The sequence below is a fragment of the Macrobrachium rosenbergii genome, chromosome 16 (assembly GCF_040412425.1).
Source record: "Macrobrachium rosenbergii isolate ZJJX-2024 chromosome 16, ASM4041242v1, whole genome shotgun sequence".
Taxonomy (NCBI): Eukaryota; Metazoa; Arthropoda; class Malacostraca; order Decapoda; family Palaemonidae; genus Macrobrachium; species Macrobrachium rosenbergii.
The window spans coordinates 56,826,990-56,842,525 of NC_089756.1; the positions used below are offsets into that span (position 1 = coordinate 56,826,990).

Consider the following 15,536-nt stretch of genomic DNA (forward strand, 5'->3'; position numbering starts at 1 on the left):
ATTTGCCTTTTTTGAGTGAAAGGTTATTTTACTTGTTATTCAATGAATAAATATTGGTACCAACTTACCTGTCTGATGATTCAACAGCAAAGGCTCTAATTATGAAGAGCCAGACCTCCTTTCTTCTCTGACTCTGCCAGACTCCTTTCTTATCTATATATCAATCTGTGAAAGAAAAAGGAAAATTAGAGCTGGAATGAATGAAGATTTCACTATATGTGACACATTATCCTGATCTCTGCTGTGTTTTTTTTGCTGTAAATACAATGAGTTTTTTAGAATGATAATTGCAAGTGATAAGTCAATTCTGCAATGCTGCACAGCCAACTCATTCTGTCTCTTACTTTTGCAGATTTGCAAGAATCCTCCACTGAAGGACCTCAACAAGAAGAAGAAGATGGTGAGTGTTCAATTCATCTTGTGTTTTTCATCATTTTCCTTCTTTTTTCTCTTATAATATTCAACTTAGGATAGGAAATAGTACCTCTGCTTAACGGATGCTGTAGGATCTAGCTTTCTGATAGGTAACAAAGTCTGTTAAGCAACAGACCCCATATCATAGCCTGCACTTGAATATTTCCTAGATTTCTGGTTAAGGAATGCAGACCCTATTTTAAAGTCTGTACTTGAATATGTTCTAGATTTATGATAAGGAAACAAAGTCTGTTAAGGAACAAAGAGCCTATTGATACCCTGCACTTGGGTATTTTACAGATTTCTGTTAGGTAAGCAGAGTCTGTTAAGGAACAGACACCCTATATTACAGCGAAGACTTGAACACTTTCCAGGTGTCTTACAGCTAACAAGAAGACCTCATATTTCCTAAACTAACATGGAATTTACACTTAAAATTCATTTTAAGAGATTTCCACTTAACACTTTATTATACTTCACACTTAAGATGAGATTTATATAGAATTTATAGAATTTATTTAGCAATGGCAGCCAGGCAGAAAATGATAAGTGATTATGGAGCTGATAAACAAAGAAGTTGCAGTTTATTGTTGCAAAATGTCTTCCATATTTGCTTTTTTTAAAATTAATATTTCCTGTTACCTTCAGACATGTAAGTCTGTCATTACAGCACTTATGCACTTTAGTGTGCCTCCTTTCTAATATAACAAGACATGGGGGTTCTTTATTGTATGGGTTTGTGATGGTGAGGTGGTTTGGGGGACGGGACAGAGGTTATATAGGCTGAAAGTTACAAGCAACTGGACCCTTGATGAATATTAAGGAAAATATTCTGGTAAATTGTTCATAACTGAAATGAGTCCTACCTTGACACAGTTACTATATCCAATTTCTTTCCCAATGCAGTCTGCCTGTGTGTACCTTTGTCTGTGCATGCATGGGGGGGTCACATCAAAAGAAACAGACAAAAAGCTCTGTCTGCCTTTGTCTGTGCATGCAAAGAGGGGTCCCATTGCAAGAAACAAAAAAAATGTAATTGTATTTCTGTAACATGATTCTGCAGAAAGCTGTGAATTTCAGGTATACGTATTGAATATTAATCAATAATTACTTATAGTGTACAGTGCATTGTCCAGTGAAATCAACAGACATTAAATTAAAACATTGAAAGTTCAGACAGCCTTCAGGCTTCACAGACCAATGAATGGTGTGTTTAATCTTGAAATTATGGAACTAGATTTACCCTAATTTAGATATGACATAGATTTTGTGTGGCTTAGATTATCAGCCACACAAAATCTAATGCAGTTGCTGATGTTTTTGAGAGAGCATGTGATTTGTAAGGCTGGAATGTTACCTCCCACCCCTTTCTGTTGTATTAAGTTGATTAAACTAGATTCTAAATGATAATTAGTTGAATTCATCTAAGCCTACACTAGTTAGCCATTTTTTTCCACAGGAGACACCATCTATGAAACTCCATATAACTTTTAAGCAAAGATTGAGCAAACTTTGCTTCATTATTATATTAGATTAGATGGGAAATGTCCCTTCACTTAATTCTGTACCTTTTAATATCATTTGTACCATTTTTTATCATGATTTGTGGTTTTCCTGTTGGTCTTGATCTTGCTAATTTGCATACTTAGGGTACTTGATGGGCTTTACATGAGTTCTGACTCTGAAGCCGCATCTTTGGAGGAGGACAAGTCTCCTGCTTTTAGTTTTAGTTAAGGTCTCCATCTTTCTCTCCTTATGCGAGGAATTATACAAATTTAACAGATAATTTCTCTCTCTCTCTCTCTCTTTCTCCCCACTCTCTTTCTCTCTCTCTCTCTCTCTGAATATTTTCTCTTTCAGTCTCTTTCTCTTCCTGAATCTTTTTCTCTTCAGTCTCTCTTTTTCTCCTGAATCTTATTCTCTTTAGGTCTCTCTTTCTCTCTTTTGGTTTCTCATCTTTCTCTCAGACTTTCTTCCTCACTCTTTCGCCCTCAAAATCTCTGTCTAAAATCATTCTGATAAAAAAAGATATTCAGAGTGCATGTGATGTGTAGGGCTGGAGGAATGTTACTCCCTATCCCTTCTGTTGTATTAAGTTGATTAAACTAGATTCTAAATGATTATTAGTTGAATTCATTTAGGCCTACACTAGTCAGCCATTTTTTTTTCACAGGAGACACCATCTATGAAACTCCGCCAATAACTTTGAAGCAAAGATTTAGCAAACTTTGCTTAATCATTACATTAGATTAGATGGGAAATGTCCTCTGCACTCTCTTGTGTACCTTTGGCCTGAATTTCCATGTGGTCTATACAGTATATCGTTTGTACCATTTTTGTCATGATTTATAGCTTTCCTGTTGGTCTTGATCTTGATAATTTGCATACTTCCTTGACTGGCTGACAAGTACTTGTTCCTATCACATCTCCCATTTGTAATAAAGAGCTCCAGCCATGAATCTTATAGCATTTGTGGTCACATTCCTGCAAGATCTCCATTTTCTATCTAGTGCCATGTTTCAGCTATAATGAGCAGTTAGATGCCTTGTTAATGTTCAAAGTTTTGCTCTGTTTGCTCAAGGGAATCACTCTTACTTAACAATTGCCTTGATATTTCTTTGTGCTTCCCTTGGGCTGCTGAATTCTCTTTCTTGCTGCTCTCTGAATACCCATTGTAGAATACCATGTATTCAAAGTGCAAATATTTCTAAAGCCTGGAATTTTGAAGACAAAAATGTTTCCACAATGCAATAACACAGCGGGACTGTTGGGTCTAATGCTAGGCAGGATCAGGAAATGATACTCGATCATGGTTTCGTATCTTCATTACAACTGACTCACAGCGGAAGACGGAAGTACAGATAGCTCGTGACAATGACGTCACTTATATGGGCGGCGCTTAGGCACTGCTAGCAGGTTCATGAGCTAATACATCTTACATCTCCTCCCAAAATATTACGAAGAGGGTAATATTTTCCAACTTATCATTGACAACACATTGGCAACACTAAAGACAGACAATATGACAAGCGAAATGACCAACACTTTTAAAGAAAAATATTCGAGACAGGTATGGCAAACCACATTCATAACGAGTAATGGCAACATCAAGATGATGTAAAAGTAGAGAGAGTGAAAGAGAGAGAGAGTTCAACATCAGTGGCACTAACATACAAAGTGAAATAATCATCACATCAGCAAATACGAACTCAAGGTACATTTAAACTCAGCAAAAGAAAAAAAAAAAAAAACACTTTCATCTTGTAAAATGCAGAATCAAAGCATGGTTAATTATACATAATCGTTCATCCAGGCAGGGGCCTCTCTCTTCCTTGAGGGCCGTACCTTTGGCGTTGATGGGGAAGACTTAGGCTTATGAGCCACTTCGTCTTCGGTAGGAGTGGCTCCTGTTGGCTCACTGGCGGACTCTGTATATATCAGTTCAATGACCTTGAGGTGTCGTCTGTTTCTTATCGATGAACGCCCACTGCCATCTAATCTTACTGTGTACTGCCTATGAGGTCGTTGCTCGACCATAATTCCCAGCCTGTCCCAGGCCTTAGTCATCTGGTTCTGAACGCTAACGTGTGCCTGGCTGTATGGGCGTGAGCCTCCTGTTGGTGCCGCTGTCAATTATCTTCTTATTTCTTTTGCTACTTGACGTTCTCTTTTTCTAATGGATTTCCTCCAGTGGCGGTCTACCATATAGTTGAGTTTTGCGGTCGGAACACCATCGCGTAGCTGTCTCCCAGTTGCCAGTTGTGCCGAGATTTATTTATACCTCAAGGGGCGTGTTCAGGTACTGTAGCATGGCCAATGACACCTTGTCGTTATCGAGGCTCCCAGTCCCACTGATACTTGTTCTAATTATCCTCTTTCGGACTTAACCATGGCCTCGGCTCTCCCATTTGACTGCATGGTAGTGGGCAGATGATAGGCGTATGTCAACTCTCCATCTCCTATAGAAGGCCATCATTTCTTCGCTCACTAGGTTGGTGCCGCCTGTCCGTAGACAATTGTTCAGGTGTTCCCCACCGAGTGAAGTAATTCTAAGTTTTGTCATGACCTTTGCAGACGAGGTGCCATTAGGGAAGTGGGCTATTTCTAGCCAGCCTGTAAGCCTGTCACAGTATGCCATGTACGTGTGTCCTGCAAGCTGAAACAGGTCCATGACGGTCTGTTGGAACGGATACTCTGGGGCAGGGGTCATCCTCATGACTTCGCAGGCAGTGATGGTGAGTGGGCGTCGCACGATGTACACTGTGAACGATGATGCTGGAGGTGGCCCTCGATGCCCGGCCATCAGACTGAATGTCTCGCTCTTCTCAACATTGTATCAAGGCCTTGATGTCCAGCATGAAGGTTGGCGGCTACCTGATGGCGGAGCCCTTCTTCAAATGACAAGGCGGATGCAGCTGTCGTTGAAACAGTATGTGACCAGGTTGCCAGATGTAGACAAACGTTCCCTGACGCTGTAGAAGGGCCTCAAACATGCAATTTCTTGGGATTTCTTCGGGTTCCAGTCCCCTGCAGTCACTCGAGCGACTAGTAGCTGATATGCTGGGTCGTCCAGGGCGGCCTCTTCAACAATTTTCTCATCTATGGTGCACTGCTCCTGTAGGTTTTCTGTGATTGCTGACACCATGGCAATCATTAATTGGTTTCGTTGAAGCTCTCATCCTGTCTATCTGGCAGCGGTCCTCAGGGCAGGAAATCGAGAGAGGAAGTCAGCAGCATGATTTCTCTTGCCTGGTAGGTATTTAACATGGAAATTATACAATAATGTTTTCTCCTGCAATCTAAACAGTCTGGGGTTGGTACTTATCGCCGAGACTTCTATTGCCTAGTAACTTAACTAAAGGGCGGTGATCTGTGACAATTGTCAAGTTCAGGCAGCCCAGTAAGAACAGCCGCGACATTTTTAAACACCAGGCCACCGCAAGGGCCTCCCCCTCCACAGCTGCATACCCAGACTCGGGGCGGGCGTGAGGAAACGACTGCCACAAAGCGCTATTCTCCAACCATCTCTACAGCAGAAGGGGTGTCGACGGATGTACAGCTGCAATATTGCTGGAGGATGACGAATCCCACGCCCTTTACTCCAGTCAGTGACTGCAACAGTCGGTCGCAGCTTGTCGTAGTAGGTGAGGCCATCCTTGGCTAACTTGCAGACGGTGTTTTGCACTTGACGAAACCTCTCCTGAAGGTGCTCATCCCAATAGACCTGTTTGCCCGAGGGCTTCATCAGTAGGTCTCTAAAGTGGGTCATGATAGGCGCTGTTGTCAGGAAGGGGGCCAGCTGATTGACGAAACCATACCATGACCTAATGTCAGATATTGTGGGCTTTTTGGGGCATCGAGAAACTTCTGATGGCGGATAGACAATCTTCTGAAGGCTTGTAGGAGTCCCAACCGACGTCAAACCCAACGAATTCCACTTCTTTCTTGCAGAACTTGAATTTTTCTGGTTTTAAGGTGATGCCTTTAGATGCACAGACTGCGAGGAAGTCATACACATGCCAAAAGGCCCCTTCCACACTTGAATCATAGAGGAGTGTGTCGTCCACACACTTGAATTTCCTGGGTACTTCTTCAATGGCATCATCGAAACGACGTGTATATGCGTCGGAGGCAGAACAATGCCCCATTGGTGTCCTTCGGTATTGATACCTGCCCCAAGGTGTGATGAATGTAGTTAGGGTATGCTCTCCTTGTCCAGTTCCACCTGGTGAAATCCCCAACAGGCGTCGGCCACAGTCTTGTATGAGCAGAGGGGAATGCTGGATACCATATCAGAAGGCGTCGGGGTATGGTGGGTCTCCCTCCACAACTTGCATTGAGCTTCTGATAGTCGACTGCACGCCTTGGTTGCCCCGATTTCTTGGCCACGATCACCATACGTGAACACCATTCTGTGGGCTCCCAGGGGAGCTCGTTGTAAGGAACCCCTCTTAATGTCCTCCTCCAACTGGGCTTTCACCTCTTTTTCCCAGTGCTTGGGTACTGACGCAGGTGTGTGGCAGGCATAAGGAACTGCATCAGGTAATAGGTGGATACTGGTGGGGTTTCCCTTCCATTACCGGGAGGGCTCTCTTGGTGTTGAAGGTCGTGCTCGAAAAATGGGCTAATAACCAGTCTTCCAATCTGGTAATATTCTCCTCAGTAGGGAAAACGGGATGGTCGACGGTCTTGCAGGTTGATCGGTTGCTTCGACGGACGTATGGGTCGCACTTGCTGCTGTGGGGCGGAGTCCGAGAAGGGGGCATGGTTTGGAAACGTTTCTGGCACAAGACCTAGTTTCTTTGCAAGCGTCCAAGGATAGATAAAAGTCAATGGAAGACTTTATGAAATACACTTCCTGGGTTGTGTGCCTCCCCTTGTATTCTATAGTACACAAGGTCGACCCTAAACACTTCAGATGTAGGTTGGCAAAGTCTCGCAACCCTCCCTTCAACCTCAACGCAGCCGGTTTCACGTTCAGCGTCACCAAGAACAGCGGGTCCCGCAACACAAACCTGGGCACCAGTGTCCGGCACCGCTGCTCGTACACCGGACCACTCAGCTGAGTTGGCCAAGCATACATCAACACGAATAGTTGGTTGTGGGGACTGCCCGTTCAGGGGCAACCTTGCCTCTGCCGCTACGACAACTGCAGTCACTGCACTCACTATGTCCGACTCCTCTGCCAGACCACTGACGTTTTCTTGGCGCTCCGCCCTCTGTAACACTTCTTCAGGTGTCCAGTTTTACTGCACCCGTGACATGTCGTGTTTCTTGCGGGACATGAGGAATACCCAGAGGCATGACCAATACCACAATTACCACAGAGGCGTGATTGTACTTTCACAGGGCACTCTTGTCATGGATTTATTAAGGGCGGCAGCCACCTCGGGTTCTTCCTCACACACTTTGCAGCAGCTGCTCTCCAGGAAGCTGCTAGGCCATGCCCTATTACGAAGGGGCGTCGTCACGGGCGGCCTCAAACGCCCTGCACATGACTCTGAGGAGTCGATATCACGAATATCATTACATGACTGAAATACTTGCCTTTTTAGCACTTTATCACTTAGGCCTACCATGAGCTTACGCAATAGCATATATTCAGATAAATCATGATTACAATTAGGACAAGTGAATGCACAATCGGTAGCCTTTTTGCGTACACTTAATAAAAAAAAATCATTAAAGGACTCACTAGGCTCTTGGGCCAAATCAAAAAACTCTAGCCACTGCACTGTCTTTGATTAGAAGCTTTTATCAATAATTGCTTTAACTGCATTGAATGCCCCTTCAGTAGAGGGCACTCCACTTGCGCGTCGGTATATCTAGAATCAAGTGCACGTTGCAATATCGGGACACAATGTAGCCTTATGTGATGAACAGCCTCGTTAGGCTTCACCTTGCATAGCTGCAACCAACACTCCATTGACCGTTTCCAAGACCTGAAGGCTGCAGGGGACACCTCAGCCTCGCACTTTTCTGGAGCTGCTGATGAAGGATCCTTGGTTGGGGACATTGCTGGGAGTGACAACGCTGTTATCTCAGCCTGAAGGTTCTGGATGGCCTGTTGCTGGGTTTGTAACACGTGTTGAGCCTGCAGCATTGAAGCCGGCGATATCCTGACGCCGGTTCCTGAACTTCCTGTCCTTGCAATTCTGCCCCTGGGGATGCAAACGAGGGTCGTCTCGGCGGTGGTGCCATGCTGTACTATGGATCAATGGCTGTAGGTCCTACTTCTTCATTCACTGCGCCATGTTGGGTCTAATGCTAGGCAGGATCAGTAGAAATGATACTCATCATGGTTTCGTATCTTCATTACAACTGACTCACAGCGGAAGACGGAAGTACAGATAGCTCGTGACAATGACGTCACTTATATGGGCGGCATCAGGCGCTGCTAGCAGGTTCATGAGCTAATACATCTTACAGGGACCAAACTTCCCACTGCTGTGGAATTTGCAGTGATAGGAAGACACTTTTTAAAATTAATATGGCCTCTGTATTCAGAGCAGAATTATCAGCAGTCTTGTGTACTGTTTAGATGATTAGAATTGCAGCACTCAACAGTCTGTCATTTGCAGTGTTTCTAGATCTGTAGAATCAGTCTCACATTGTTGTTCATATATGTCCCTTTTGCAGTACTGTAGATCAGATACAGCAGACCTATTTTCAACAGATTACAGAACCTTCTTCAGTGCAGAAGATCAGATACAGTAGACCTATTTTCAACAGATTACAGAACCTTCTTCAGTGCAGAAGATCGGATACAGCAGATCTATTTTCAATAGATTACAGAAAGCTGGTTTAGATATTGAGCTATACAGTGACTGTTACGGGTTCTTAATGATAAGCTGAAGGTAGTTAACATTAGTTTATTAAACAGGTTACCAATTTGTGATACAGTGTTTTTTGAGCCAACATTTTGGAGAGCAGGGTGAGATGCGAATGCTGTTCTGGTCACGTGACTTGCTCAAAACACAAACAATAGATATGACTCACAAACTTAGTCAGCAGTGCACCCAGGTATTCATATGCTGATTACTTATAAAATCTAGATCATAACATTCACATATTGTTACATCTCCCTTCTTTTACATTTTCTCAACAAAATTTGGAAGAACTTTTCTTCTACGTAAATGGTCCTGCAAAATACATCTAATCCTACATACCTAGTTGGCTCTCTAAACTTATTACAAATAATCAGTGATATTGAGGTTTCCTCACAATACGACCACTTCTGGTTCTTTGTGATTCTAAGTTATCAGCCTGAGGATGTACATACGATTCAGCGGAGCAACTTCACTTGTATTTACACTTCAACAGTTTCAATTTCAATATCAGAATCAATATAGTTATCAGTTAGACTCTGATGTCTTCCTCAGAAATTTGTAAAGTCACCACATCGGCGCCAGCGATAGTGTTTCGGCGGCGCCATTAATTAAGTCTCCGCTGAGCATGTTTTCTTTGGTGACTTCCCATTTTCTTCAAACTCAATTAGTCACGCCTAAAACATGCCAGGTCACGCATTTTTAACCATTTTTACTTTATGGTATTTATACAAATGTCACACATTGTGTATCACATGTTTCTTCATTCACAGGCATCAAGACTGTATCCATATTGTAGTTCTGTATGTTTTGTATTGTAATTTGTACTCGTTCACTACATATTATTGTTTATTGTTTCGACCTCAGGTCACAGTCAATTCCATTGTCTCTCGCGGGCCGGCGTCAGTTGGCCGCTATATAAACTGCCTGGATCTGTAATAAAGTAGCAGTAACTTTTACCTGCTCGTTTCTTTGACACCTTACAGTGGTGACCCCGGAGTATCCCGGAGCCATTAACGGACCGACACGGCGACTTAGTCTTGGCTCCAGGATTTCTCCAAAACGCTCTTAGCGGCCTAAACACGGCGCTGTAACCAGCGTTTGAGCGTGCTGACTCTCGTCGGCGTACCCCACCAGCGTCACTAGCGGAACCACACGGCGCACGAAAGTGCGTACTGACACGAGTACCCCACTCCAGTAAGGGGTCAAAGGAGCGAGCATGGACGCGGATATCCCCTCCTTCATGCAGTTAAACACGGACTCGAGTTTACCTACCTCCCATCACGCCGGCCCGCCCTCGGAGGTTTACCTCCACCAGAACACACGACCGGGCAACACACCGGGCCGCCCTCACCCCTGCATCGAGGACCTCATAGAGGCGGCGCAACATCTCACAGACTCCATCAAGACTTCACAGCGGCTAAAACCAGCCACACAGCCGGTCAGCTCCGTCCAGCCTGAAGAGGGCGTGAGCAGCCCGTCAACGCCATCGCCAACAGACGTCCACCGAACCACAGCAGATGGAGGTCCCCGGCTACCAGTCTTGTCGCTACCACAAGTGGTTCGGAAAGGACCGAAACTGCCTGCCGCCCTGCTCGTTCAACCGTTCAAAAAACGGGGTGGCGGCGGCAGACCCAGGACAGGCCGCCATGGCAGCCGAAGAACCCAGGGCCTCAAAACAGTAGGTTTTTACGTCCGCGACACCGTCTCCGGCAGGATGATGCTGGTCGACACAGGAGCCTTTAAGTCGGTCTTCCCAGCATCCAGAGAGGACCGCAACCAGACACCAGACCCGGCCGCTTCCTGACGGCCGCCAACGGAACCCCATCCTCTCCTACGGCACCAGGCCCTGTCGATCTCCATCCTTGGCCAGAGTTACTCCTGGGACTTCATCGTCAGCGACGTAGGAACCCCACTCCTGGGGGCCGATTTTCTGGCGCACTTCGGCCTGCTAGTCGACGTGGGGCGCAAGCGCCTCCTCGATACCGACTCCTGCCGGTCTCTCCCGTTAACGGCGGGACCCAGACCCACCATCAGCGCCGTCGCCCCCCACCAGTATGCACACCTTCTGTCGGAGTTCCCTGAGGTGTTTAAGCCCGAGCTTCGCCAAGTCCCCGGGGCCCCAGCCAAGCACGGCATATACCACCATATAGTGACTAAAGGGCCCCCGACACATGCGAAGTTCCGCAGGCTTCCCCTCAGCGCCTTCAGGAGGCGAAAAAAAGCATTAGCGGAGATGGAACAGATGGGCATCTGCAGGAAAGCCTCCAGTCCATGGGCCTCCCCCTCCACATGGTGCAGAAACCGGACGGCTCCTGGAGACCCTGCGGCGACTACAGGCGGCTCAACATTGCAACGGAGCCCGACCACTACCCTCTACCCAATATGCAAGACCTCACGGCCTCCTTTCACGGGGGCCAAAATATTCACTAAATTGGACCTTCTTAAATCTTATTTCCAGGTACCTGTTGCGCCAGAGGACATACCAAAGACAGCCATCATCACGCCCTTCGGGTCCTATGTGTTCGCCTTCTCCACCTTCGGGCTGAGGAACGCCGGGGCCACCTTCCAGCGGCTCATGGACAGCATCCTGGGGACCTAAATTCTGCGTCTGCTACGTTGACGACATTCTCATATTTTCCAGGTCTCACAGCGAACACCAGAGGCACATCAAAGCAGTCCTCCAGCGCCTCCAAGAAAACGGCCTCGTCGTTTGTTTGACAAGTGTACCTTCGGCGTCCAGAAAGCAGAATTCCTGGGTCACGAGGTGTCTCCGACAGGCGTCCGCCCTCTTACATCGAAAGTGGCAGCCGTAGCCAAGTTCCCGACACCCACCTCCATCAAGGCCGTCCAGGAGTTCCTTGGGATGGTAAACTTCTACAGGCGGTTCATCCCCGGGATCGCGCACACCACGGCCCCCCTGACGGAAGTCCTAAAAGGTCAACCGAAGTCCCTGTCTTGGGGACCCAGCCAGCAGCAGGCCTTTTCCCTGACGAAGGCCGCCCTCACCAAGGCAACCGCCTTGGCACACCAGGATCCCAAGGCTCCCCTCCAGCTGACGACAGACGCCAGTAACGTTGCCTGCGGTGCTGTTCTGGAGCAAATCATCAACGGCGCCCCCCAGCCCATCGCCTTCTTCAGCAAGAAGTTCAGTCCCGCAGAGTCCCGCTACAGCACCTTCGACAAGGGAACTCTGCGCGATGTACCGCGCAGTTCGGCACTTCAAGTTCCTCCTGGAGGGGACGCCCTTCACAATCTTCACAGACCACCAGCCACTGGTTCACGCCTTCACGAAGCAGGGGGACGCATGGTCTTCCAGACAGCAGCGCCACCTCTCAGCCATAGCCGAATTTACCTGTTCCGTCAGGTACCTCCCGGCAAGAAAAATCCGTAGCAGACGCCCTCTCCAGAGTCGAGTTGAACGCAGTGCAGCTTGGTGTAGATTACCAGGACCTTGCCAGAGAACAGGCCGCTGACCCAGAAACCCCAGCATACCGCACCGCCATCACATCCCTCAAGTGGCGGGACGTGACCCTCGCCCCCGGAGGCCCCAGCCTGCTCTGTGACATCAGCACAGGCCAGCCCTGCCCTTTGGTTCCAGCCTCACGCCGCCGCCAGGTATTCGACATCATTCCACGGCCTCTCACACCCCTCCGGCAGGACCACGGCCAAACTGCTTTCAAAAAGTTCGTCTGGCACGGGTGCAAAAGGACGCCACAGCCTGGGCAAAACAGTGCCTGCAGTGCCAGACCAGTAAAGTGGGTCGTCACACGCAGTCGGGGGTAGGCGAGTTCCCACAGCCAGGGCGCCGCCGCCACATCCACATCGACGTCGCCGGGCCCCTTCCCCATCAGGCGGATCCAGATACCTCCTCACGGTGGTAGACCGTTCGACGAGGTGGCCCGAAGCCACACCCATGCAGGAAGCCACCGCCAGCGCGTGCGCTGAGGCCCTGCTCTCCAGTTGGGTTAGCCGCCGGCGTCCCGGACCACATCACAACCGACAGGGGCCCCGCTTTCCTCTCCGAGTTGTGGTCTGCCCTGGCTCAACTGCTGGGAACCACGCACCACACCACCACAGCGTACAACCCAGCGGCCAACGGCCTGGTTGAACGGTTCCACAGGTCCTTAAAGTCATCCCTCATGGCCCGCTGCACCGCCGAGGACTGGAAACATCAGCTGCCGTGGGTCCTCCTCGGGTTGAGGACCGCCCCAGAGCCGACGGCACCCCATCCGCAGCTGAACAAACCTGGGGAACCCCTCGTGGTGCCGGGAGAGCTCGTGACGGATGATCGCCACTCCCCATCTCTGCAGAGGCTCCGCGTGGACGTGGCGGCAAGTTCGCCCCTTGCAGGCACTCATACATCATCAAAGCAACCACCTTCATGCCGCCACAGCTGTCATCCGCCACCCACGTCTTTGTCAGAGTCGACGCCGTCCGTCCACCACTAACTAAGCCCTACAGGGGACCCTTCGCGTGCTGAGCGGAACAGCAGCAGGCGTTCGGCTGGCACTCCCAGGCAAGAACGACTGGGTTTCCATAGACCGGCTAGAGCCCGCCTTCCTGTCGGAGAGTCCGGCAGCGACGCAGCACCCCTTCCGCCCAAACGCACTCCAGCCCTCACCCCACAGGCGCGCGCCCAGGAAGGAACCGCCCAAACAGCAGCCTCACAGGCGGGAGGCCCCTCAGTTATCTTCAAGGAGCCGCGGCACCCTTCAGCGCCCCAGCAGATACAGGGATTAATCAGACGCGTCCCTCGTCTTGGAGTATTTGTAAAGTCACCAAATCGGCGCCAGGATAGTGTTTCGCGGCGCCATTAATTAAGTCTCCGCTGAGCTTGTTTTCTTTGGTGACTTCCCGTTTTCTTCAAGCTCAATTAGTCACGCCTAAAACGTGCCAGGTCACGCATTTTAATCATTTTTACTTTATGGTATTTATACGAATGTCACACATTGTGTATCACATGTTTCTTCATTCACAGGCATCAAGACTGTATCTATGTTGTAGCTCTGTATGTTTTGTATTGTAATTTGTACTCGTTCACTGCATATTATTGTTTATTGTTTCGACCTCAGGTCACAGTCAATTCCATTGTCTCTCACGGCCCGGCGTCAGTCGGCCGCAATATAAGCTGCCTGGATCTGTAATAAAGTAGCAGTAACTTTTACCTGCTCGTTTCTTTGACACCTTACAGACAAACAGATGGCGATATTGAGACACACAATAAACGTATGGTGTTAAAACATACATCAATGGAAAGGCCAGGAAATTCTACATATGGCCAATTGCATGAGATTCAAGACAGATTAATGAATACGATGCAGTAGCATAATATATGTGAAATGGCGAGACGTTTGGCATCTTCACAAACAGAAACATACACAGTTTGATACAGAAGATTCGTTGGAACTTTATGAGTACATGATTAGAATGCTTGCATGGCAATGCAAATAGTGGTGATTGTACATACATCAAGACAACAATGGTTAGGGAGAAACAGACGGAAATATTGTATGGTTGAAATCGCGTTCCTGTAGAGAAAGAAAATGAGACGCTCCTGTTTTGTCCTGTCCACTCCAATGGATGACGATTGACGAACACACGAACACACACGTGTTTGGAAGAGACAGCGTCGGGCTCTTACAAGTATCTGTCGTGAGCAATAAAGAATTTACGGGCTGCTCTAGGAGCAAGAGCCTGTGCTGGCACAAGGCCAGCTAAATCTGAAACAACAACAGCAATAAAGAATCAGTCTCACTTCTGACTTTTCTTGAACCTCACAAGGGAAGCAGTTAAAACTAACATTATTGCCCCCATTTTTTTCAAATTTGATGAACAACCATACACAGTACAGTATTATGGCATTTTTGTTGAATGACGGCAGTGCCACTACGGTAAGACACAAGACCTACTGTTTTAATAAAAATAAGGAAGTACAAATGTTTTCCTGTCAGTCACCAGCCTAGTTTGAAAAAGAATGAGAAGTCAGTAGTCTAACCTGGGATAAACAAGTCTGTCAGTTCACTCTTATGTCATAAACCGGGATGCGAGGGTATCCACAAATTTTTTACCTCCCGTGGGCTGACCTCCCTATCTTCGGACATTGGAACTACTGGCCTGATAATGGTGTCGTAAATTCTTAATTTGCCAGACCTTGTGAAGTTTCTTCTCTTTAAAAGTTGCTGTAGACTAAAACAGCATCTATTCCCTGATGTAACGCTAGCTAGAACCTCTCTCCCCAGCTCATTTCTGAATGTTATCGTATACTTCCTAAATATTTAAAATTCCCCAAATTCTCGATGTCTACCGTATTTTGTTACTGTTGTTGTAGTTTGTTCCTTGACAATCTCATAATTTTGGGAGTATTATATACCATGCCGGTCTTGAGCCTGGATATTGGGGTTAACACCCATACCTTGTAAAAAGCATACAGTATTGTTTCGGAAATGTACTGTACAACGGACTGTTGAATAGAGCGGCAAGGTTAAGGGTGTTGCACCTCTGGACAGGATTAACCCTGTACTGGTTTAATTGTCAAAACTATAATAATGTTTAAAGTGTGTATAGCCAGCGGATAGTTAACACAAGATTAGCTAAAGATGGTTTCAAGTTCTTTGAGCGAAGATTCGCTTGGAATGTTGGTTTTAGAGCTTTTAAAGCTGCAGCTCTAAGACTGTAGAGTAGGCCCCTACTTTAAATCATGAAGACTGAAAATATTAGGGCTTTCAAGTAAAAGCTGAAGACACTTATTCTTTGAGTGCTACAACAGTAAGAATTTGACAGTTAAGTTAAAGT

General features: G+C 47.0%; 1 protein-coding gene across 1 annotated transcript in view; it reads left to right on the top strand.

The window, feature by feature from the left end:
• LOC136847456 (histone-lysine N-methyltransferase SUV39H1-like) overlaps nt 1-15,536 on the top strand; it is a 933,410-nt gene that overhangs the window by 600,765 nt on the left and 317,109 nt on the right. The window lies entirely within an intron of this gene.